Source organism: Pseudonaja textilis, chromosome 4 (assembly GCF_049901715.1).
Source record: "Pseudonaja textilis isolate UNSWEBS1 chromosome 4, rPseTex1.2, whole genome shotgun sequence".
Lineage (NCBI taxonomy): Eukaryota > Metazoa > Chordata > Lepidosauria > Squamata > Elapidae > Pseudonaja > Pseudonaja textilis.
The window spans coordinates 91,781,415-91,804,280 of NC_141993.1; the positions used below are offsets into that span (position 1 = coordinate 91,781,415).

Consider the following 22,866-nt stretch of genomic DNA (forward strand, 5'->3'; position numbering starts at 1 on the left):
ATTATAGGATCGTAGAGTTGGAATTGACCTTAGAAGTCTTCTAGTCCAACCCCCCCACCAAAGTTACACAAGCAAAAGCTGAAAGGGACCCTGGAGGTCATCTAGTCCAGGGGTCACCAACCTTTTGGACCCCAGGGACCACCAAACTCATCATTTTAAATCCCAGGGACCACTAACCGGTTCTGTGGGTGTGGCCTAATTTGTGGGTGTGGCTTGGTGGTCATGTGACTGGCTGGGCATGGCTTGTATGTAAATATTATAAATATTTATATAAAGATTGATTATTTTTTTTATTAAAAAAGAGCAACTTTTACCCAAAATGAGGCAAAGCAGGCAGGCAGATTGAGTTGCTCACAGAATCACAGATTCATTCAGAAATCTATCTCTCTGCCATCGGCTAGCTCAGTCTGTCACGTGAAATTTGCTTGCAAGCAAACTCACAAAATTAACTCACAACGCACCATGTATGTGAATATTAATTTTTTTATTTTAAAAAGGGAGCAACTTTTACCCAAAATGATGCAAAGGAGGCAGGCAAATTGAGTTGCTCACAGAATCATTCAGTGATCTATCTATCTGCCATTGGCTAGCTCAGTCTCTCAAATTTGCTTGCCGCGAGTCTGCACTGAATAATCGAAGCTTCGGTCCTAAGGGAGGTTCGGCTGCGCTTAAAAGCAGAGCCAAGATCTAAAGACTAGCTGGAAAGCAAGACATCCAACCGTTTCCTGCTTCCTAGCTAATCTAAATCTCCCAACGCAGCAGAACAGAGGATGGTCGAAAAAAGGAAAAATAGAAATTTAGCAGGCAAGTTTGCCGGGTAAGGAGTGAGTGGGCGAGGAGGGTTCCCGCGGGCCACGTGGGCGGCGCAGCCTTGTGTTTCTGCGCAGCCTGGATCAATTGCTTGGGGAGTGACATTTCTCCGTGGCTCACCAAAATTTTCTCGCGGCCCACCAGTGGGCTGCGGCCCACCGGTTGGCGACCGCTGCTCTGGAGCATGTTAGAAGTGTCACTCCCCCTAGAAAACGAGGTGGAGAGGAGTGCTATTTACTTGGTGAGGCCACCCTGGGAATTTTTGCTTCCAGTTTTGGTCGCCGCGAAGTGAAAAAAGAGGTTGAGGCTCTGGAAAGAGTACAGAGAAGTGCAACCAAGAGGATTAGGGGACGGGAGCAGTGGTGGGATATAATTTTTTTTTTTTACTACCGGTTCTGTGCGCGTGGCTTGGTGGACAAGGCTTGGCGGACGTGGCAAGGGAAGGATTCTATAAAATCTCCATTCCCTCCCCATTTCTCGGGGAAGATTCCTGCAAAATCCCCCTGCCCACCCCACTAACCTGCTTTCCAGCTCCGTTCTCCTGGGCAGGGCAACCAAAGGAAACCCAGCCGATCAGCTGGGACTCGACGGGAGGCAGAGAAGAGAGATGGGGTTGGCGGGGCCAGTCAGAGGCGGGGATTGGCCGGTTCTCCCAACGACTCAAACTTTCCCGCTACTGGTTCTCCAGAACTGGTTAGAACTGGCTGAATACCAACCTCTGGACTGGAGGCTGAAACATACGAAGAAGAGTTGGAGGATTTGGGCTCGTCTTGATGAAGAGAAGCGCCAGGGGAGACAGGATAGCTGTGTTACAATATCTGAGGGGCTGCCCCCCCCCCAAAAAAAGAGGCGAGGGTCAGGTTATTCTCCAAAGCCCCAGAAGGCAAGACAAGAAGCAATGGGGGGAAACTAATCAAGGAGAAAAACAACCTGGAATTAAGGAGAAATTTTCTAACAGTGAGGACAATTCACCAGTGGAACTACCTGCCTCCAGAAGTTGTGGCTGCTCCGTCACTGGAGGCTTTTTAAGGAGAGACTGGACAACCATTTGTTTGGAAGGGCATAGGGTGTAAATATTTAATAGCATAGACCAATGACTGAATATTCATATATTGTTAAACCCAACGATTTATTCCAACCAGCCTTATTTTGGTTTCCTTTGGATAGGCCACAACATTTTCATTTTATTTTTAGAAATGCAGATCTGGTCCCAAAGATACTGGTTGGTTTTTTTTGGTTCAATAGGCAACTGGATTTTCTTGTTTTCCTCTGAAGACGTTTTGCTTCTCATCTAAGAAGCTTCTTCTGCTCTGGAAAGAAGTTTCTTGGATAAGCCGCTCGGAGGAAGCTTCTGGCATGAGAAGCGAAACGTCTTCGAAGAAAACCCAGAAAGTCCAGTTGCGTCCTGAACCAAAAAAACAAAAAATAGTACCCGGATGACTGAGAAGCTCCAGAGACATTGCTGCAAATATTCTTCTTTAAATACAAATCTGCTTCTTAAAAAAAAAAAAAATTAAAAGGCCTTCTGCTCAGGGCAGGGGGCTGGACTAGAAGACCTTCAGGGTCCCGTCCAACTCTGTTATTCTATGTTCTACTTCTAACCTTGGTGTGGATGGGGGTGCAAGGGGGCATTTTTGACACCGAGGACGGCTGGCAGGCGAGGAAGAATTGTGATGGGGGCCGAGAAGGCTGATTTTTACGGCCGCAAGGCGCATTGCCGGCCTGTCCGCATGGGCTGCAATGCTGGGTTTATTTTTGCCAACCCTTGGCATCAAATCGGCCCAGTTGGGCATTTCCAGGAACGTCGGATTCCCGCTTGCCAAGGCTGCCTCCCGCTGGCATTGTTGGCCGTGCCAGGTTGCCACCCCGGGCTTTGGATTCTGTCGAAAAGCTCATTAAACCTTTATTCATGTCAACCACACACCCACACTACACACACATACACACACACAAAAGAAGAAGGGGAGGAGGGTAGAGGTGTCGGCGTCTGGCAAAGACAATCAGGGTGGCCGTAATTATCGGTAATGAACTCTGGGCTGTAATTTGATTTAATTGGGAAGGAAAGGGAGAGGTTTGGTTTCGCGGCTTCTTGGCAATTGGTGTCTGGAATCACTTGGAGATGCTGTTAGGAGGACGGAGACTAGAATCTTGGTAGCTCCGGGTGGAACTGTGGGCTCCTTGGCGCTCTCTGAGCTGGGTGGTTTTCTTGCAGACGTTTCGTGACCCAACTATGTAACATCATCAGTGCTAGAAGGGAAGAGGGGTTTGTGGAGAAGAGAGGAAGAAGAGGAGGAGGAGGAAGATAGCGGGATCCTTGGGGGCTCTCTGAGCTGGGTGGTTTTCTTGCAGACGTTTCGTGACCCAACTAGGGAACGTCATCAGTGCTAGAAAGGAGAAAAGAAAAGAGGAGGAGGAGGAGGAGGAGGAGGAGAAGAAAAGGACAGTGGGGTCCTTGGCGCTCTCTGAGCTGGGTGGTTTCCTTGCAGACGTTTCGTGACCCAACTAGGGAACGTCATCAGTGCTAGAAAGGAGAAAAGAAAAGAGGAGGAGCAGGAAGAGGAGGAGGAGAAGGAGGAGGAGGAGGAGGAGGAGAAGGAGAAGAAGTAAAGGACAGTGGGGTCTTTGGTGCTCTCTGAGCTGGGTGGTTTCCTTGCAGACGTTTCATGACCCAACTAGGGAACGTCATCAGTGATTGAAAGGGGTTTGCAGGGAGGAGGAGAAGGAGGAAGAAGAGGAGGAGGAGGAGGAGGAGGAGGAGGAGGAGGAGGAGGAGAAAAGGACAGTGGGGTCCTTGGCGCTCTGAGCTGGGTGGTTTTCTTGCAGACATTTTGTGACCAAACTAGGGAACATCATCGGTGCCTACGGTAGAATGGAGGGAGGTTTGCAGAGAGGAGAAGGAGGAGGAAGACGATTGTGGGGCCTTTGGTGCTCTCTGAGTTGGGTGGTTTTCTTGCAGATGTTTCCTGACCCAACTAGATAATATCATCAGTGTTAGAAGGGAGATGGGTTTTGTAGGGAGGAGGAGGACTATGGGGTCCTTGGTGGTGTCTGAGCTCGGTGGGTTTTCTTGTAGACATTCCATGACCCAACTAGGTAACACCTTCACTGCTATAAGGGAGTGGGGTTTGCAGGGAGGAGGAGGAGAGAGAAGGAAGGAGGAGCAGGGGGGGGAAGAGGAGAAGAACTATGGGGGTCCTTGGTGCTCTCTGAGGAGAAAATGAGGAGGAGGAGGAGGAGGAAGAGGACTGCAGAATCCTTGGTGCTGTCTGAGCTTGGTGGGGGTTTTTGTAGACATTTCATGACCCAACTAGGTTACACCTTCACTGTTAAAAGGGAGTGGGGTTTGCAGGGAGGAGGAGGAGGAGGAGAGAAGGAGGAGGAGATGAAAAGAAGAAGGAGGAGGAGGAGGAAGAGGAGAAGGGAGGAAGAAAAGGACTGTGGGGTCCTTGGTGCTCTCTGAGCTGGCTGGTTTTCTTGTAGACGTTTCATGACCAAATTAGGGAACATCATCAGTGCTAGAAGGGAGAGGGGTTCGTGGAGAGGAGGAGGGGAGGAGGAAAAGGACTATGGTGTCCTTGGTGCTCTCTGAGCTGGGTGGTTTTCTTGCAGACATTTCATGACCCAACTAGGTAACGTTGTCAGTGCTGGAAGGAAGGGGGGATTAGGAGAAAGAGGAGGAGGAAGGAGGAGGAGGAAGAAGAGAGAGGAGGAGGAGAGTGCTTTCTGAGCTTGGTGTTTTTCTTGCAGACGTTTCATGACCCAACAAGGTAACATCAACAGTGTTAGAAAGGAGAGAGGAGGAGGAAGAGGAGGAGGAGGACTGTGGGGTGCTTGATGCTCTCTGAGCTTGGTGTTTTTCTTGCAAAAGTTTCATTCCCCTACTAAGTAATATCATCAGTGCATTAGTGATGTTACCTAGTTTGGTAATAAAAGGTCTTCAAGAAAACTCAGAGAGCACCAAGGACAACGCAACTCGGACCCTCGCCTCTGGGAGACCCCCCTCTAAACCTTGTTTGAAACTAACAGGGGTTGCCCAGCTACAAGTCTCTCTCCGGCTTCCGCCATTCCTGAAAGGTTCCCCCGCCCCCCAGTTAGCGGCGACACCTACGACCGTCCCGCGAGGCAGCATCCTTCCCCCCCGCCCCCGAGCCTCTCTGAAGGCGTCTCTTCTCTTCCTCCTTCTCAGGTCAACTCGGGGAGAAGACGTTGGAAGACAGGAGGTCCAGTTTGGATGTGGAGATCGACTCCTTGACCAGCATCCTCGCCGACCTGGAAAACAGCTCACCTTACAAGCCGAGGAGCCAACAGGTGAGACGTGGGAGGCAGGAAAGGGAGGGAGGGAGGGAAGAGTCCCGTTGTCTCCTGGGATGGGCAGAATTGATGCGGCTGAGATGTTCCCAGATCAATGTCCGTGGAGATTCTCCGGCAGCCAAGTCGTGGTTGTCCGAGGGGTGCTTTTTCCAAAAGAGAACTGGACTTCCTTAATTTTTTTTTCCTTGGAAAACGTTTCTTTGTGATGACCCAAAGGGGCGTGGCACAAAGGCAACACCGTCCGACAATCCGTCGGAGTCCGTTTATGAGCTCCGACTTTGCCCCACGATGTCCTGGTTCCCTTCTGGGCTGGAGAAAAATTCACCCAGGAACAGCCTTGGGGTGCAGAGACTCAAGTCCAAAACATGGTCAACACAAACTGTAACTTGAAGTCCAAACAAGGCAAAATGAGGTCATTAGTCCGGCAGGGCAGGAGCAAGAATTCCAAACGTGAAGGCACGGCAATAACTCAACACGGTTGGGAGGATGACAGGAAGACAGATAAGCAAAGTCAACACAAGATAAGCCATCTTTGCTGCTCTTAGCTTGTATCTCTGTTAAGCTCTCATTCCCAGCTGCAGCTAATGAAGGGACTCAGGGCCCTTTCCTCCCCGTAAGCCAGGCAACCCACGTTGCTCCCTTCTCCGTTCCTCCCTGCGTGCCCTAGGATGAAGAGGGGGTGGGCCTGGGTCTTCCTCCGAACTCCCCCTCCCTTGTTCTACCCCTCCCCTACTCTGCCCAGCCGGACTTTGCCCTTCCCCAGTTTCCTCCACAGCCCACGGAGCCGCACTCCCGCCCCCTGCCGGCTGCTCATCTTCCTCCTCGGATTCAGGCTCCGACAGGGGCAGGACATCCTTTTACTTTTTTTCCCTTGAAAACATTTCACTTCTCATCCAAGAAGCTTCTTCAGTTCTTGAACTTAGGGCAGGGGGTCCCCAACTTTCCTATATATCATTATTAGACAAGTGGCTTTCCAGTCTCTTCTTCAAAGCCTCCAGTGATGGTGCACGCACCATTTCTAGTGGCAAGCAGTTCCACGGGTGAATTGTCCTCCCTGTTAGGAATTGTCCTCACTGTTTCTCCTCAATTCCAGGTTGCTTCTCTCCTTCGTTAGTTTCCATCCGTTGCTTCTTGTCCTGCCTTCTTTGGGGCTTTGGAGAACAGAGTTGGAAGGGACCTTGTAGATCATCTAGTCCAACCCCCCTCCCTCAAATACTGGAAAATGCTCTCCTGTCTCCCCTGGTCCTTCTTTTCATCAAACTAGACATGTCTTCTGTCCATCCGTAGTTTGCTCAGATCTTTCTTTCTTTCTTTCTTTCTTTCTTTCTTTCTTTCTTTCTTTCTTTCTTTCTTTCTTTCTTCCTTCCTTCCTTCCTTCCTTCCTTCCTTCCTTCCTTCTTTCTTTCTTTCTTTCTTTCTTTCTTTCTTTCTTTCTTTCTTTCTTTCTTTCTTTCTTTCTTTTCTTTCTTTTTCTTTCTTTCTTTTGCTTTGGAGAATAGCTTGACCCCTTCCTCTTCTTTGGGGCAGACCCTGAAATATGGGATACTATTATGGGCTGCTATTACGTCCCCCGCCCCCTTAATCTTTCTTTTCTCTAGACCGGCCAAACCCAAACCCTGCAAGCATCCTTCATCCTTCAGTCCTCTTACTCACCTTAGTTGCTCTTCTCTGCCCTTTCCCCAAAGTCTCAGCCTCTTTTTCTTGGTGACCAATGCGATTCGTAATGTAGTTTGTCAGCTTTTAATGAAAACGTGGATTAAAATCCACGTTTGATTAAACATTAACCAACAAACGAAGTAATGTAGTTTGACCACTTTTGCTTCCTGCTTCCTCCTGGCTTGTTTGGTTTTTTTTTTTTCCTTTTCTTGGGGCTTTGATGGTTTGATTTCGTTGATCGATCGGGGAAAGTTTTTTTTTTAGTCCATCGTCTTCGTCCTCCTGGCGGCGTTGAAAACGGCTAGCATTTTTTTTCTCTCCAACTGAGGCATTTAGTCATTTTGGCTTTTGAGATACTTTTTATTCCTCCTGCAGCAGCTATGTTATAAAAAGAATGATTGACTGGTTTAAAAGGAGAAGAAACCAAGATTCATTGGCTCTCTCTTGAGATGGGAGAAGTTGTAATGGATCCTGGCTTGCTTGCTGAGGAAGGAAGGAAGGAAGGAAGGAAAGGAAGGAAGGAAGGAAGGAAGGAAGGAAGGAAGGAAGGAAGGAAGGAAGGAAGGAAGGAAGGAAAGAAGGAAGGAAGGAAGGAAGGAAGGGAAGGAGAGATGGGGAAGGAAGGAAGGAAGGAAGGAAGGAAGGAAGGAAGGAAGGAAGGAAGGAAGGAAGGAAAGGAAGAGAAGAAGAGATGGGGAAGGAAGGAAGGAAGGAAGGAGAGATGGGGAAGGAAGGAAAGGAAGGAGAGATATGGAAGGAAGGAAGGAAGGAAGGAAGGAAGGAAGGAAGGAAGGAAGGAAGGAAGGAAAGGAGAGATGGTGAAGGAAGGAAAGGAAGGAGAGATATGGAAGGAAGGAAGGAAGGAAAGGAAGGAAGGAAGGAAGGAAGGAAGGAAGGAAGGAAGAAAGAGATGGGGAAGGAAGGAAAGAAAGGAGAGATGGTGAAGGAAGGAAGGAAAGGAAGGAGAGATATGGAAGGAAGGAAGGAAGGAAGGAAGGAAGGAAGGAAGGAAGAAGAGATAAGGAAGGAAGGAAGGAAGGAAGGGAAGGAGAGATGGTGAAGGAAGGAAGGAAAGGAACATTTCTCTTCATTGCCAACTGGCATCTCAAGCAGAATTTGCAGATTTGGGGTGATTTTGCAAGTCCAAGAAGTTGAATCTCCCCCCCTGTTCCTTTCTTCTTTCTTCCTTAATTTTATTTTATTTTTATTTTATTTTATTTTGCTTTCTGCCATTAATGGGGTCCTAAAATAACGGGCAGAGGGACCCGTCGCCTCGGCCGTAGACAAGTTTTGAGCAATTGGTTGGGCCTTGGTGAGCAATTTTGAGGAAAAGGGCTTCCCGAGAAAGGACGAGACCTGAGGCAGCGAAGAACCACAGAGATGATCGGAGGTCTGGAGGCTAAACTGTATGATGGATGTCCCAAAGGTGCTTTTTTTTCCCAAGAGGCCACTCGACTTCCTTGATTTTTTTTTCTTTTGAAGACGTTTCGCTTCTCCTCCGAGAAGCTTCTTCAGCTCTGACTAGACGGTGGGGAAGGGAAGGATTGATCCTCCTTGCAGGTAGCTGGTCATTTGCATCCTTTTTGAGGGTCGTCGAGGCCGCTTGGAGGTTCGTCTGTGTCCTCGGGGTCAACTGAGCGGTACAAATGGGGATAGAGCCTCACCGACATCACCTGTCTCCGGTCTACAACGTGGTTCTTACATCAGTTCCCGGAAGGCTCCGCAACCATCTTGCACCACTCAGGTGATCCTGAGGACACAGAGAAACATCCAAGTGGCCTCAACGACCCTTTAAAAGGATGCAAATGACCAGCTGTCTTAACAACCGTGTCACTAACCTAACAACTGTAGTGATTAGCTTAACAACAGTGGCACAAAAAAGTCATAAAACGGGGCAAAGCTCAACTTACCAACTCTCGCTTAGCAACGGGATTTTTTTTTCCTGCAGTGTGGTCATAAGTCAAGGACTACCTGTCTGTGATTCAGGATATGCTGCTAATCCTGAAACTGGATCAGTTCCCAATTTAAGGCCATAAAATGGGGCCAAACTCACTTAACAACCGTCTTGCTTAGCAACGGAAACGTTGGTCTTAATTGTGGTCATAATTCGAGAACGTTGTCTACTTCTTCGATAGATGTTGCCTGTTTTTCTTTCTCATTCCTCCCCTCCCACTGAACGATGCATTCTGATATTCCTCAGCACAGCCAGTCCTCGAATTACGACCACGATTGAGGCCGACATTCCTGTTGTTAAGAGAGGCATTTGTTGAGTGGCCCCATTTCACGAGCTTTCCTGCCACCATTAAGCGAATCACTACGGTTGTTAAGTGAGTAACCTGGTCGTTAAGTGAATCTGGCTTCCCCATGGACCCCGGGACACTGAGGCTGTCCTAAATATGAGTCATTGAGGCCTCTCTCCCAACATTTCAATTTTGAGGTGAGCCAAGCCACCGATAATAATTCCAACTTTTATTAGAGCCTATAGATGGGTAGTCCTCAAATTATAACCACAGTTGTGTCCTGCCCCTGTCGGAGTCTGAATCCGAGGAGGAAGACGAAGAGCTGACAGGGAGTGGGAGTGTGTGGCTCCATTGGCTGGGGAGGAAATGGGGGAAGGGCAAAGTCTGGCTGGGCAGAGTAGGGGAGAGGGAGAACAAGCGAGGGGGAGTTCGGAGGAAGACCCAGGCCCACCCCTTCTTCATCCTAGGGCACGCAGGAAGGAACGGAGAATGGAGCAACGTGGGTGGCATGGCTTACGGGGGAGGAAGGGGCCCTGAGTCCCTTCATTAGCCACACATGGGAAGGGAGTTTATAAGAGATGCATGCTGAGAACAGTGTTTTCTGGGAACAAACCATGAGTTTATCTTGTGTTGACTTTGATTATCTGCATTCCTGGCGTCCTCCCAACCGTGTTGAATTACTGCTGTGCCTTCACATCTGGAATTCTTGCTCCTTACCTTGCCAAACTAACTATTTCAGTTTGGCTTGATTGGACTTTAAGTTCCAGTTTGTGTTGACCATGTTTTGGACTTGAGTCTCTGCAGCCCAAGGCTGTTCCTGGGAGAGTTTTTCTCCAGCCCAGAAAGTAACCTGGACATTGGGGGCAAAGTTGGAGCTAATAAAGGGACTCCGACTGATTGTAGCCTTGGTGTCACGTCCCTTTGGGTCATCACAGTTAAGGCCAACATTTCTGTCGCTAAGCGAGACGTTTTGTGTCAGCTTTGGAAGCCCTATTCCACGCTGGCGCATAGCCTGGGAGAGTGGAAGGGAGGTGATTTCAATTGAGTAGCTCTGAATAGACCAAATAAAATTTTCTTTTCTTAGTTCAAGGTCATTAAGTATGGCGTAGGATGAAATAAGGATCTTACTTTTGACCCAGTGACGGGATGGATTTGTAGTTCGGGACATTGTGGAGAGTTCAGGAAACTTGTAGCTTTGAGATTCCACAGATGTGCCCAGGTGTTATTCTAATAAAGGTACTTTTGAGATGTGGTTGTCTCAGAGTTACCGACTGGAATGGACATTTGCTGGAACGCTGACAGTTTGTTCCGTGAGTTTTACCCCATTTTATGACCTTTCCGGCCCGCCGCCGCAAAGTGAATCCCTGCAAGCTGTTCATCTCAGTCCCACGGTCTTTAAGTGAATCCGGCTTCCCCGTTGACTTGGCTCTCACCTGACGGTCGCAAAAGGGGATCACATGACACACACACACACACACACACATACACAGACACGGCCACCGTCATAAGTACCAGTCAGTTGCCAAGCCACTGAATTTGGATCACGTGACCACGGGGGAGGCTGTAGCAGTCGTAAGTTTTAAAAATGCCTCTCCCCCTACCCCCGAGTCACTTTTTATTTATTTTTTCGGCACCGTTGGAACGTTTTGAGCGGTCGCTAAACGAACCATGGCAAGTCGAGGACTGCCTGCCTTCCACGAAAAATGAGGTCCAGCAACATGAATCGCAGGGTAGTTTTCGGAGAACAATCAACCAGTGGAACAGAAGTTGCCCTCGGAAGTTGTGGGCGGAGTTGGGTTCCTACCGGTTCTGGTCCACCTCTGTCGAACCGGTCGCTCTGAAGATGGACTCTGGGCTAGGGAGGTGTCCCATTGGAGCATATGAATTGGGATACACCCAGGGGGTGGGGAGGAAAACCAGGGTCAAGGGTCACAGTGAATTATGTGTTTCGGAGTCGGTTACACCCATGCACTGCCGGCATGTTAACACCCAATAAATAATTTTTAAATTTTGGAAGTTTGGCTCGAGACTCGTGATTTAATTGAGGGGAACTGCCAGAATCCTGACAACGGGGATGCCGGAATGGTCGTAAGTGTGAAAAACAGCCCCTTTTTTCCTTGCCGTTGTAACTTCCAATGGTCCCTGAATTGAATTCTTTATTGTCATTGTCCGTATATACACAGCATACATACAACAAAATTCACAGAACACCCAGAGACCAACCCGCCCACCTGGGCTCTTACTTAATCTTTATTTCCTGATTTTTCAACTTCAGCTGCCCAGCGAGCCACAGCTGCAGTTTAAAAAAAACAAGAGGGCTGTTTCAAAGGCTGCAGCTGCGGCGGCAGCGTGCTAATGACGTGCTAATGACAGTTGACAGGCGCATGGCAGTTGACAGGCGCATGGCTAGCAACGGGCAGGGAAGCTCATAAATCCTGAACCGCTTGTTAACCCTGCCGTATCCCACCTGTGGTTGTGGGGGCTTCATCCCTTGAGACTTTCAAGAAGAGACTGGACTGCCCTCTGTCAGAAACGGTGTAGGGTCTCCTGCTTGGGCGGGGGGTTGGACTAGATGACCTCCAAGGTCCCTTCCGACTCTATTATTCTATATTCAATGGAACAGAAGTTGCCTTCAGAGGTTGTGGGAGCTTCATCCCTGGAGGCTTTCAAGAAGAGACCGGGCTGCCCTCTGTCAGAAATGGTGTGGGGTCTCCTGCTTGGGCAGGGGTTGGACTAGATGACCTCCAAAGTCCCTTCCGACTCTATTATTATTGTATATTCAATGGAACAGAAGTTGCCTTCAGAAGTTGTGGGAGATTCATCCCTGAGGCTTCCAAGAAGAGATTGGACTACCCTCTGTCAGGAATGGTGTGTAGTATCTCCTGCTTGGGAGCGGGGTTGGACTAGATGACCTACAAGGTCCCTTCCGACTCTATTATTATTGTATATTCAATGGAACAGAAGTTGCCTTCAGAAGTTGTGGCAGCTTCATCCCTGGAGGCTTTCAAGAAGAGACTGGGCTGCCCTCTGTCAGAAATGGTGCAGGGGTCTCCTGCTTGGGTGGGGGTGGGGGGTTGGACTAGATGACCTCCAAGGTCCCTTCCAACTCTGATTATCTGTTCTCTGTTAACCTTTCCGATTTTGGGGGAGGGGAGAAATTGAGCCTGGCATTTAGCATGGGAGATATTTTCCAGCCGGGGGGGGAATTTTTAACTTGGGGAAGGGGGTGTTGGAATGAAGGGGCAGCCGGCATGTCATCGCAGGAGGAGCAATGTGCACACAAAAAAAGCACAACGCTCCAACTTTTTGGCAAGACTGCTGCTGGAGCCGCTGCCGGGAATCGGTTTAACAAACAAGCGAAGAATGAAAACCATTCCTGGCATTTGCAAAAAAAAAAAAAATACAACTACACACACACACACACACACACACACACACACACACGCACACACACACACAGAGTTTGCTTGGCAAGAGTTTCAACCTGTCTGTCGATGTGTGTTGGTTGCTTTTCTGTTTGGGGAGTCTGCCCTTCAGAATAAGCAGCATCAGAGGAACAGAATAAGAGAGCTGGAAGGAACCCCAGAGGTCTTCTAGTCTAACCCCCTGCTCAGGCAGGAAACCCTACAACATTTCAGACAAGTGGCTGCCTCTTCTTTAAAAAAAAAAAACTTTTTTAAAGGGAGGGAAGGAAGGAAGGAAGGGAGGAAAGAAGGAATTCCAGAGTTGGAAGGGACCCTGGAGGTCTTCTAGTCCAACCCCTGCTCAACCAAGAGACCCTACACCATTCCAGACAAGTGCCTGTCCAGTCTCTTCTTAGAAACTTCCAGTGTTGGAGCATCCACAACTTCTAGTGGCAAGTAGTTCCACTGGTTAATTGTTCTAAGGTTAGTTCTAAAGTTGCTTCTCTCCTTCATCAGTTTCCATCCGTCGCTTCTCGTCCTGCCTTCTTTGGTGCTTGGAGAATAGCTTGACCCCCTTCCTCTTCTCTGGGGCAGCCCTTCAAATATTGGAAGATGCTCTCCTGTCCTTCTGCTATCCCCTGGTCCTTCTTTTCATCAAACTAGACAGGTCTTCTGTCCATGTCTTTCTTTCTTTCTTTCTTTCTTTCTTTCTTTCTTTCTTTCTTTCTTTCTTTCTTTTCTTTCTTTCTTTCTTTCTTTCTTTCTTTCTTTCTTTCTTTCTTTTCTTTTCTTTCTTTCTTTCTTTCTTTCTTTCTTTCTTTCTTTCTTTCTTTCTTTCTTTCTTTCTTTCTTTCTTTCTTTCTTTCTTTCTTTCTCGCTTTGGAGAATAGCTTGACTCTCCCTTCTTCTTTGGGGCAGCCTCTCAAACATTGGGAGATGCTATCCTGTCTCCCCTGGTCCTTCTCACCGTTAAACTAGACATACCCAGTTCCTGCAACCCTTCTTCATCTGTTTTATCCTCTGGTCCCTTAATCCTCTTGGTTGCTCTTCTCTGCACTCTTTCTAGATCAGGGGTCTTCAAACTTGGCAAGTTTAAAGACTTGTGGGCTTCAATTCCCAGAATTCCTAAGCTAACATGACCGGAGAAGGAATTCTGGGAGTTGAAGTCCACAAGTCATCAAGCTCCCAAGTTTGAAGACCCCTGACCTATCTATCATCTATCACAAGGGGTTTCAAACTTGGCAAGTTTAAAGGCTTGTGGACTTCAACTCCCAGAATTCCTGAGCTAACATGACTGGAAGAGGATTCTGGAAGTTGAAGTTCACAAGCCTTGGAAGAATTCTGGGAGTTGAAGTCGTCAAGCTGCCAAGTCTGAAGACCCCTGGAATAGAGAAAGAGGTAGAATAGATAGAGAGAAAGAGATATAGAATAGATAGAGGGAAAGAAAGATAGAATAGATAGATAGAATAGATAGATAGAATAGATAGAGAAAGAGAGGTAGGAAAGAGAGAGAGAGAGAATAGATAGGGGTCTTCAAACTTGGCAACTTTAAGGCTTGTGGACTTCAACTCCCAGAATTCCTGAGCGAACATGACTGGAAGAGGAGGAATTCTGGTAGTTGAAGTCCACAAGTCTTCAAGCTCTCAAATTTGAAGACTCCTAAATCTATCACCTATCACCTATCTATCATATCTATCTATCTAGTCAGTCTGTCTGTCTGTCTATCTAATCTGTCTATCTATCTAATCCAAGGGTCTTCAAACTTGGCAACTTTAAGACTTGCGGACTTCAACTCCCAGAATTCCTGAGCTAACATGACTGGAGGAGGAGGAATTCTGGGAGTTGAAGTCCACAAGTCTTCAAGCTCTCAAGTTTGAAGACTCCTGATATATCACTTATCACCTATCTATCATCTCTCTCTCTCTCTCTCCATACCTACCTACCTATTTACCTATCTATCAATCTATCTATCAATCTATCTATCATCTATCACAACTCTCATTCTCTCCTATCTATCTATCATCTATCACAAGGGTCTTCAAACTTGGCAAGTTTAAAGACTTGTGGACTTCAACTCCCAGGGATTCCTGAGCGAACATGACTGGAAGAGGATTCTGGGAGTTGAAGTCCACAAGTCTTCGAGCTCTCAAGTTTGAAGACCAGCCTCAACATCTGGATGCAGACCTTTGATTTACGCTGTAGCTGGTTGTGTCAGCTGGTTGTGGGAACGCATCCGCTGGCATTGAAAAACCTACTCTTAACCTAGTCACCCCAGTTTACAGGGAGTTCCTGACCCACAATTTTTTGGAATGTGGATTTAATTAAAGCCATCAGGAAAGAAATTCTAATTCAATTTGCTGTGTGTAAAACCCGAACTATATTTATAGCAAACTCCAGGCTGAATTTTCACACCTGTTTCCCTCCTAACGGGATGCAACTGGCTAGAATCTATCCTGGTTTGCCCAGGATGCCCCGTTTCTATCAATACAGCTAGTCCTCGTTTTACAACAAGTTCATTTACTCTTCCCATCCTACATACAATCTTTACGAACTGTTGCTGTCTGGCAGAAGATGCAGAACCATTAAAACTCAGACTACACGAGTTTTTTTTTATCCCAGAGGTATAATTGCACTTAAGAATGAACTTAACAATGAACCACCATCAGTGAGGTGTTGGACAGTATTACTTGGTTTGTTGTGTGGATGCTTGTGTGTGTTTAGGGGGCAGGGAACCTTGGGTGGGGAAGGGTTTGGGGATTGTCATATGTGTTTGTGCGTGTTGGGTCTGGTCTCTGGGTGTTATACGAATTTCGTTGTATGTATACTGTGTGTATACGTACAATGACAATAAAGAATTCAATTTAGTGACCATTGGAAGTTACAGCGGCAAGGAAAAAAGGGCCGTTTTTCACACTTACGACCATTCCGGCATCCCCGTTGTCAGGATTCTGGCAGTTCCCCCCAATTAAATCCTGAGTCTCGAGCCAAACTTCCAAAATTTAAAAAGGATTTATTGGGAGTTAACATGCCGGCAGTGCCTGGGTGTAACCGACTCCGAAACACATAATTCACTGTGACCCTTGACCCTGGTTTTTCCCCACCCCCTGGGTGTATCCTAATTCATATTCTCCAATGGGACACCTCCCTAGCCCAGAGTCATCAATCTGGCTCTCCAGTTAGAATTTTGCACGGCAAGGCAGAAACTTCGGTCACCTCGTTACTATCTTTGAAAAACTATTTATGGAATGCATTTTCGGTTTGCAAGCTGCTGCGCTGCTCCTCCCTCCCTTTCCTTTGGCAATTCTAAAAAGAGCGTGGAAATGTTGTACGCATTGACATTCGGCTCTCCTCACTTCTTGAAGGTGACCTGTACAACACAAAAAGAAAACCAATTTATTGCAGTTATACGATTCCCCCAGGCTTGGTTGGGTTTTTCTTAATGGGAACTTTGCCACAAGGTGACGGAGAATCTCTTGCAGACACATGGTAAAAAAAATATATATACGTCTGTCGGGATTCCGGCACTTAGCTCCATTTAAATCATGAGTCTCGAGCCAAACTTCCAAAACTTCAAAAGGATTTATTGGGAGTTAGCATGCCGGCACTGCCTGGGTGCAGCCGACTCTGAGACACCGCATTGCTTGTCACCCTTGACCCTGGTTTTCCCTCCACCCACCCCCCTGGGGGTATCCTAATTCATATCCTCCAATGGGACACCTCCCTAGCCCAGAGTCATCAATCAGGCTCTCCAGTTGGAATTTTGAAGGGCAGAAACTTCGGTCACCTCGTTGCTATCTTTGAAAACATTTATGGAATGTACTTTCAGTTTCCAAACTGCCGCACTGCTCTTTCCAAACCCCTTTCCCCCCCACCCCTCTAAAAAGACCATAGAAATATTTTATGAGTTGACCCCCGTGGCGATGGGGATGAAAATTGGGAGGCTTGCCACCCGATTCGCATTTGCGATGGTCGTCCTGCCTCGCGGCCTTCTGACAAGCGAAGTCAATGGGAAGGGTGGGGGGGGAGGAAGATGGATTCACTTAATGACCGTACGGCGAACTTAACAGCTGCAGTGATTCACCGAACCACGATGGCCCCCCCCCCAAAAAAAGGTCTTTAAATGGGGCCCAGAAGTCATTTCCTAACGGGTGGACCAAACTGTCAAATATAGTTCTGAATATCTGGCTGATGGTGCATCCAGCCGTAATAATAAGCCAAAAAACAAAAAAAAAGGGAAGTCGGTTGCCATGCCAACCTTGATCGGAGCTCTGGAAGCAAAAAAGAAATGGGCAACTTTGATATCTGGGAAATATTAAATTCATTAGAGCCGACCACCCTAATTTCAGAAGAATCGATACCCCGTGTAGTGGTTCGCCGGCAGCCGGTGCAGACGGCAGCGGGGAAGAACGGGGACCAGTCTGGGAGTGTGGAGAGGACTCAGATGAGAATCCTGCATCCAATGCAGAGATGGGGCCAGGACCATCTGGGAGCGGGGTGCTGAATCCAGAGCCTTCGGAGTCCGGCAGCGGCGAGGAAGAGGAGTAAAGGGAGCCTGTTCTCAGTGCGCGTATGCACAGAGCTGCTGGAAGGCGAGAGCAGCTGAGACAAAAGGGGCGACTCGGGAGTAAGGCTGGGAGGTCACAGATAATCAGAGTTGGAAGGCACCTTGGAGGTCATCTAGTCCAACCTCCTGCCCAAGCCGGAGACCCTACACCATTTTTGACAGATGGCAGCCCAGTCTCTTCTTCAACGTCTCAAGGGATGGCGCTCCCACAACTTTCGAAGGCAACTTCTGTTCTATTGAATATAGAATAACAGAGTTGGAAGGGACCTTGGAAGTCATCTAGTCCAACCCCCTGCCCAAGCAGGAGACCCTACACCATTTCTAATAAACGGCAGTCCAGTCTCTTCTTGAAAGCCTCCAGTGATGAAGCTCCCACAACTTCTGTTCCATGGGTTGATTGTTCTCCCTGTCAGAAAATTCCTCCTTATTTCCAGGTTGTTCAGTTTCCATCCATTATTCCTTGTCTGGCCTTCGGGGGCTTTAGAAAATAGCTTGACCCCCTTCCTCCTCCTCTCTGGGGCAGCCCCTCAAATATTGGAAGATGATCTCCTGTCTCCCCTGGTCCTTCTATTCATTAAAATCCGATTAAAGTCAGATTAACAGAGTTGGAAGGGACCTTGTAGGTCATCTAGTCCAACCCGCCTGCCCTCAGATATTGGAAGATGCTCTCCTGCCTCCCCTGGTCCTTCTCTTCCCTAGACTAGCCAGGCCCAGTTCCTGCAACCGTCCGTCGTATGTTTTAATCTCCAGTTCTCTAATCATTTTGGGATTGCCCCTCCCATGAGGTATAAATAAAGTGATTGCCCCTTCCATATGGGATAAAAGTCAGGCCATGGTGACGAAACCTTTGCAGGAAGTATGGTTGTTTGTTTGGTTCAGATTCATTCTCGATGCTCTTTGTACTTTGGTTGGTTTTTTTCCCCTCGTTCATTGGGCACTTCTGTTATTGGCAGCACTTCACAGGAAAGAAAGGTGGGTGCTTATCTCGAGGAACTGTTTGAGATTCATTACCGGCTGGGAATGAAAACAATTCCCAGCATTGCAATAAAATAAGACTGGTTTTTAAAATAAGCCTGTGCGTAATTACGATCTGGGAAGAACACCTTGCTCAGAACGGCTTATATTCTTTGATAATCCCTTAAATAATTCTACGGTCCTCGCTTAGGCATTTGCGTTATGGAGTTTTTGCCACTTTTAACCTGCAAATCCAACAGTGGATTGCAGGTCATCCTCGAGTTACGAGCCCCGTTGAGCCCAAGAATTTCCCTTGCTAAGTTGTTAAGGGAATTTTGCCGCATCCTACGACCTTTATTGCCACCGTTGTTAAGTGAATCACTGACTCTGTTAAGTTAGTTACACGGTTGTGAAGTGGAATCCGGCTTGCCCCCCCTTGAATTGCTTGTCAGACGGTCGCAAAAGGGCATCACGTGACCTGGGGATATGGCGACGGGTCATAAATACGAGTCAGTTGCCAAGCACCTGAATTTTGGACACCGGACTGTGGGGATGGTGCACCGGTCACAAGTGCGAAAGGCGATCAGGTCTCACCTTTTTCCCCCCGTGCCATTGTAACATTGCATGGTCACTAAACGAAGTGTTGTAAGTTCAGGACATCCTGTATTAAGCGTCCGCCCCCCTTAGGAGATTGCTCACGGATAATTTAAGGCAGGGGGTCTCCAACCTTGGCCTCTTTAAGACTTGTGGCCTTCAACTCCCAGAATCCCACAGCCAGCAAAGCTTGCGGCCTTCAACTCCCAGAATCCCTCAGCCAGCAAAGCTTGCGGCCTTCAACTCCCAGAATCCCTCAGCCAGCGAAGCTTGCGGCCTTCAACTCCCAGAATCCCTCAGCCAGCGAAGCTTGCGGCCTTCAACTCCCAGAATTCCTCAGCCAGCGAAGCTTGTGGCCTTCAACTCCCAGAATTCTCAGCCAGCGAAGCTTGCGGCCTTCAACTCCCAGAATTCCTCAGCCAGCGAAGCTTGCGGCGTTCAACTCCCATAATCCCTCAGCCAGCGAAGCTTGCGGCCTTCAATTCCCAGAATCCTCAGCCAGCGAGGCTTGCGGCCTTCAATTCCCAGAATCCCTCAGCCAGCGAGGCTTGCGGCCTTCAATTCCCAGAATCCTCAGCCAGCGAGGCTTGCGGCCTTCAATTCCCAGAATCCCTCAGCTAGCGAAGCTTGTGGACTTCAACTCCCAGAATCCCTCAGCCAGCGAAGCTTGCGGCCTTCAACTCCCAGAATCCCTCAGCCAGCGAAGCTTGCGGCCTTCAACTCCCAGAATGCCTCAGCCAGCGAAGCTTGTGGCCTTCAACTCCCAGAATGCCTCAGCCAGCGAAGCTTCCAGCCTTCAACTCCCAGAATCCTCAGCCAGCGAAGCTTGCGGCCTTCAACTCCCAGAATGCCTCAGCCAGCGAAGCTTTGGCCTTCAACTCCCAGAATGCCTCAGCCAGCGAAGCTTGTGGCCTTCAACTCCCAGAATCCCTCAGCCGGCAAAACTTGTGGCCTTCAACTCCCAGAATCCCTCAGCCAGCAAAGCTTGTGGCCTTCAACTCCCAGAATCCCTCAGCCGGCAAAGCTTGTGGACTTCGACTCCCAGAATCCTCAGCCGGCGAGCTTGCGGCCTTCAACTCCCAGAATTCCTCAGCTGGCAAAGCTTGTGGCCTTCAACTCCCAGAATCCCTCAGACAATGAAACTTGTGGCCTTCAGCTCCCAAAATCCCTCAGCCAGCGGAGCTTGTGGACTTCAACTCCCTCAGCCGGCAAAGCTTGTGGCCTTCAACTCCCTAAATTAAAGAGAACTAAATGAAAATGGAGAGATTGCAGAGGAAGGGATCATAAGAGATTATGCATAGCTGGCTGGGGAATTCTGGGAGTTGAAGTCCACCAGACTTACAGGGCCCAAGGTTGGAGACCCCTGATTTAAGATACTAAACATATATATGCCACCTGGCTCTCTGTGACTCAGGGCAGTTTCCCACAACCCCACAAAGACGCCACAATAAAAGCGACAACACCACAAAAGCTAAAGCAAGGATAATGCGGCGGTTAATTGAATGGAGCTGAACTTAATCCTTTATTTGGCCAAGTGTGAATAGACACACAATTTGCCTCCAGTGCGTGATGCTCTCAGTGTAGATACATGCAAAGCAAAAGAATAACGTTGCAATAATGGGAAAAACCAGAACAATAACGGAACAGGGATAATAGAAAAACAGAACAATAACAGAGCATAGATAATACACAGAGTAGCGAGGATGAGATTTGAATTTGGACCTTGGGAGCATCTGATTCAGAATCCACTTCAAACCTCTTGCAAAAACAACAACAACAACAACAACACACCAGCTTTTGAGACAGTGGCGGGGACCTGTGTCTTGTTTGGCTTGCCGATGTGCATATGCGCTGCAGATAATATTCCTAACCACGAGGATTTGGGGGAGAGAGACAGAGACGAGAGACACAGAGAGAGAGACACACACACAGAGACAGACAAAGAGAGACAGAAAGAGAGAGAGAGAGACAAAGACAGAGAGAGACAGAAAGAGAGACAGAGACAGAAAAAGAGAGAGAGACAGAGAGACAGAAAGAGATAGACAGGCAGAAAGAAAGAAAGAAAGAAACAGACAGAAAGAGACAGAAAAAGAGAGAGACAAAGACAGACAGAAAAAGAGAGAGACAGAGAGACAGAGACAGAGAGAGAGAGAGAGGCAGAAAGAAACAAACAAACAGAGAGACAGAAAGAGACAGAAAAAGAGAGAGACAAAGAGAGAGAGGGAGAGATTAAATAAAATTGTGCCACATACACCAACTTCTCTGGTCCCTGCACGCATTCAAAGACCCCTTTTGAGGTTTGCAAATGAACCATGGTCGTTGCGACTTCAACACTTGTTTATTTGTGTTTATATATATGTTCCCCTTCTGCATGGATGTGGCCCTCAAGCCTCTCCGTGCCTCTAAATCCCACCCAGGAAAATTGGATTTGTATTCCCGTCCGTTGGGGAGAAAAATGTCAGCGAGCGACGCAAGGAAGGACTGGGCTGATTTATCCCGGCCCCCCCCCCCCCGCTTGCATATTTCACATCTACGGCCTATTTCGGGGCAGAAGGCTGGGTTCTTTTATTTGAGGAGTGGGGAAAGATGGGGGAAACAAACAAAAAAAAAATCTTTTATTAAGGGGATTGTATCGGTGGCAGGAAAGGATCAGGTTGCCTTGGCAACCTTGCAGACGAGCCCATCGCTTGCCACCGAGCCTGGGATGATGTTGTCATACCTTTTGTTTGGGTCTGGTGAAATTTAGTTGGCCAGGTGATGTAGGTCCTTGATGCGAGGAGGAGGAGGAGGAGGAGGAGGACATTGGAGGTCCCTGGGGAGCTTTGTACGTTGACTCACACAGCTCAGCAGTCCCGTGTTGTGTCTTTGACACGGGGGTGTGGGGGGAGCCGCAGCGGTGGAGCAACGTGGGGGGAGGAGGCATCGATTTATTATTTATTGATCTGTATCCCCACCTTTATTTAAATAGTAAATACTATTTGCATTTGAGATGCAGATCACTCAAGGTGCCGGGCTTATCGAAAACATGTGCCTCCTCCCGTTTTTTTTTTCCCCACAGCAACAACCCTGTGAGGTTGGGAAGGGGAGGGGAGAGAGGACTGGCCCAAAGTCACCCAATTGGCTTTCATGCCTAAGGTGGGACTAGAACTCACAGCCTCCTGGTGATTGGCCCAAAGTTACCCAATTGGCTTTCATGCCTAAGGCGGAGCTAGAATTCCCGTCTCCTAGTGATTGGCCCAAAGTCACCCAGCTGGCTTTCATGCCTAAGGCGGGACTAGAACTCACCGTCTCCTGGTGATTGGCCCAAAGTTACCCAATTGGCTTTCATGCCTAAGGCGGAGCTAGAATTCCCGTCTCCTGGTGATTGACCCAAAGTCACCCAGCTGCCTTTCATGCCTAAGGCGGGGCTAGAACTCCTGTCTCCTGGTGATTGGCCCAAAGTCACCCAATTGGCTTTCATGCCTAAGGCGGAGCTAAAACTCCCTGTCTCCTGGTGATTGGCCCAAAGTCACCCAATTGGCTTTCATGCCTAAGGCAGAGCTAGAACTCACCGTCTCCTGGTGATTGGCCCAAAGTCACCCAGCTGGCTTTCACTCCTAAGGCAGGACTAGAACTCACCGACTCCTGGTGATTGGCCCAAAGTCACCCAGCTGGCTTTCACTCCTAAGGCGGGACTAGAACTCACCGTCTCCTGGTGATTGGCCCAAAGTCATCCAGCTGGCTTTCACTCCTAAGGCGGGACTAGAACTCCCCGTCTCCTGGTGATTGGCCCAAAGTCACCCAGCTGGCTTTCATGCCTAAGGCGGGACTAGAACTCCCCGTCTCCTGGTGATTGGCCCAAAGTCACCCAGCTGGCTTTCACTCCTAAGGCGGGACTAGAACTCACCGTCTCCTGGTGATTGGCCCAAAGTCACCCAGCTGGCTTTCACTCCTAAGGCGGGACTAGAACTCACCGTCTCCTGGTGATTGGCCCAAAGTCATCCAGCTGGCTTTCACTCCTAAGGCGGGACTAGAACTCCCCGTCTCCTGGTGATTGGCCCAAAGTCACCCAGCTGCCTTTCATGCCTAAGGCGGGCTAGAACTCCCTGTCTCCTGGTGATTGGCCCAAAGTCACCCAGCTGCCTTTCATGCCTAAGGCGGGGCTAGAACTCCCTGTCTCCTGGTGATTGGCCCAAAGTCACCCAATTGGCTTTCATGCCTAAGGCGGAGCTAGAATTCCCCGTCTCCTGGTGATTGACCCAAAGTCACCCAGCTGCCTTTCATGCCTAAGGCGGGGCTAGAACTCCCTGTCTCCTGGTGATTGGCCCAAAGTCACCCAATTGGCTTTCATGCC

The 22,866-nt window shown here is 48.5% G+C and overlaps 1 protein-coding gene across 1 annotated transcript in view; it reads left to right on the top strand.

Moving 5' to 3' along the window:
- Window positions 1–5,004: 5,004 nt before the first annotated feature.
- LPP (LIM domain containing preferred translocation partner in lipoma) overlaps window positions 5,005–22,866 on the top strand; it is an 84,518-nt gene continuing 66,656 nt past the window's right edge. The window contains exon 1 of the mRNA XM_087933723.1: window positions 5,005–5,118. The gene's annotated coding sequence lies outside the window, so the exon portion shown is untranslated. The remainder of the gene's footprint in view (window positions 5,119–22,866) is intronic.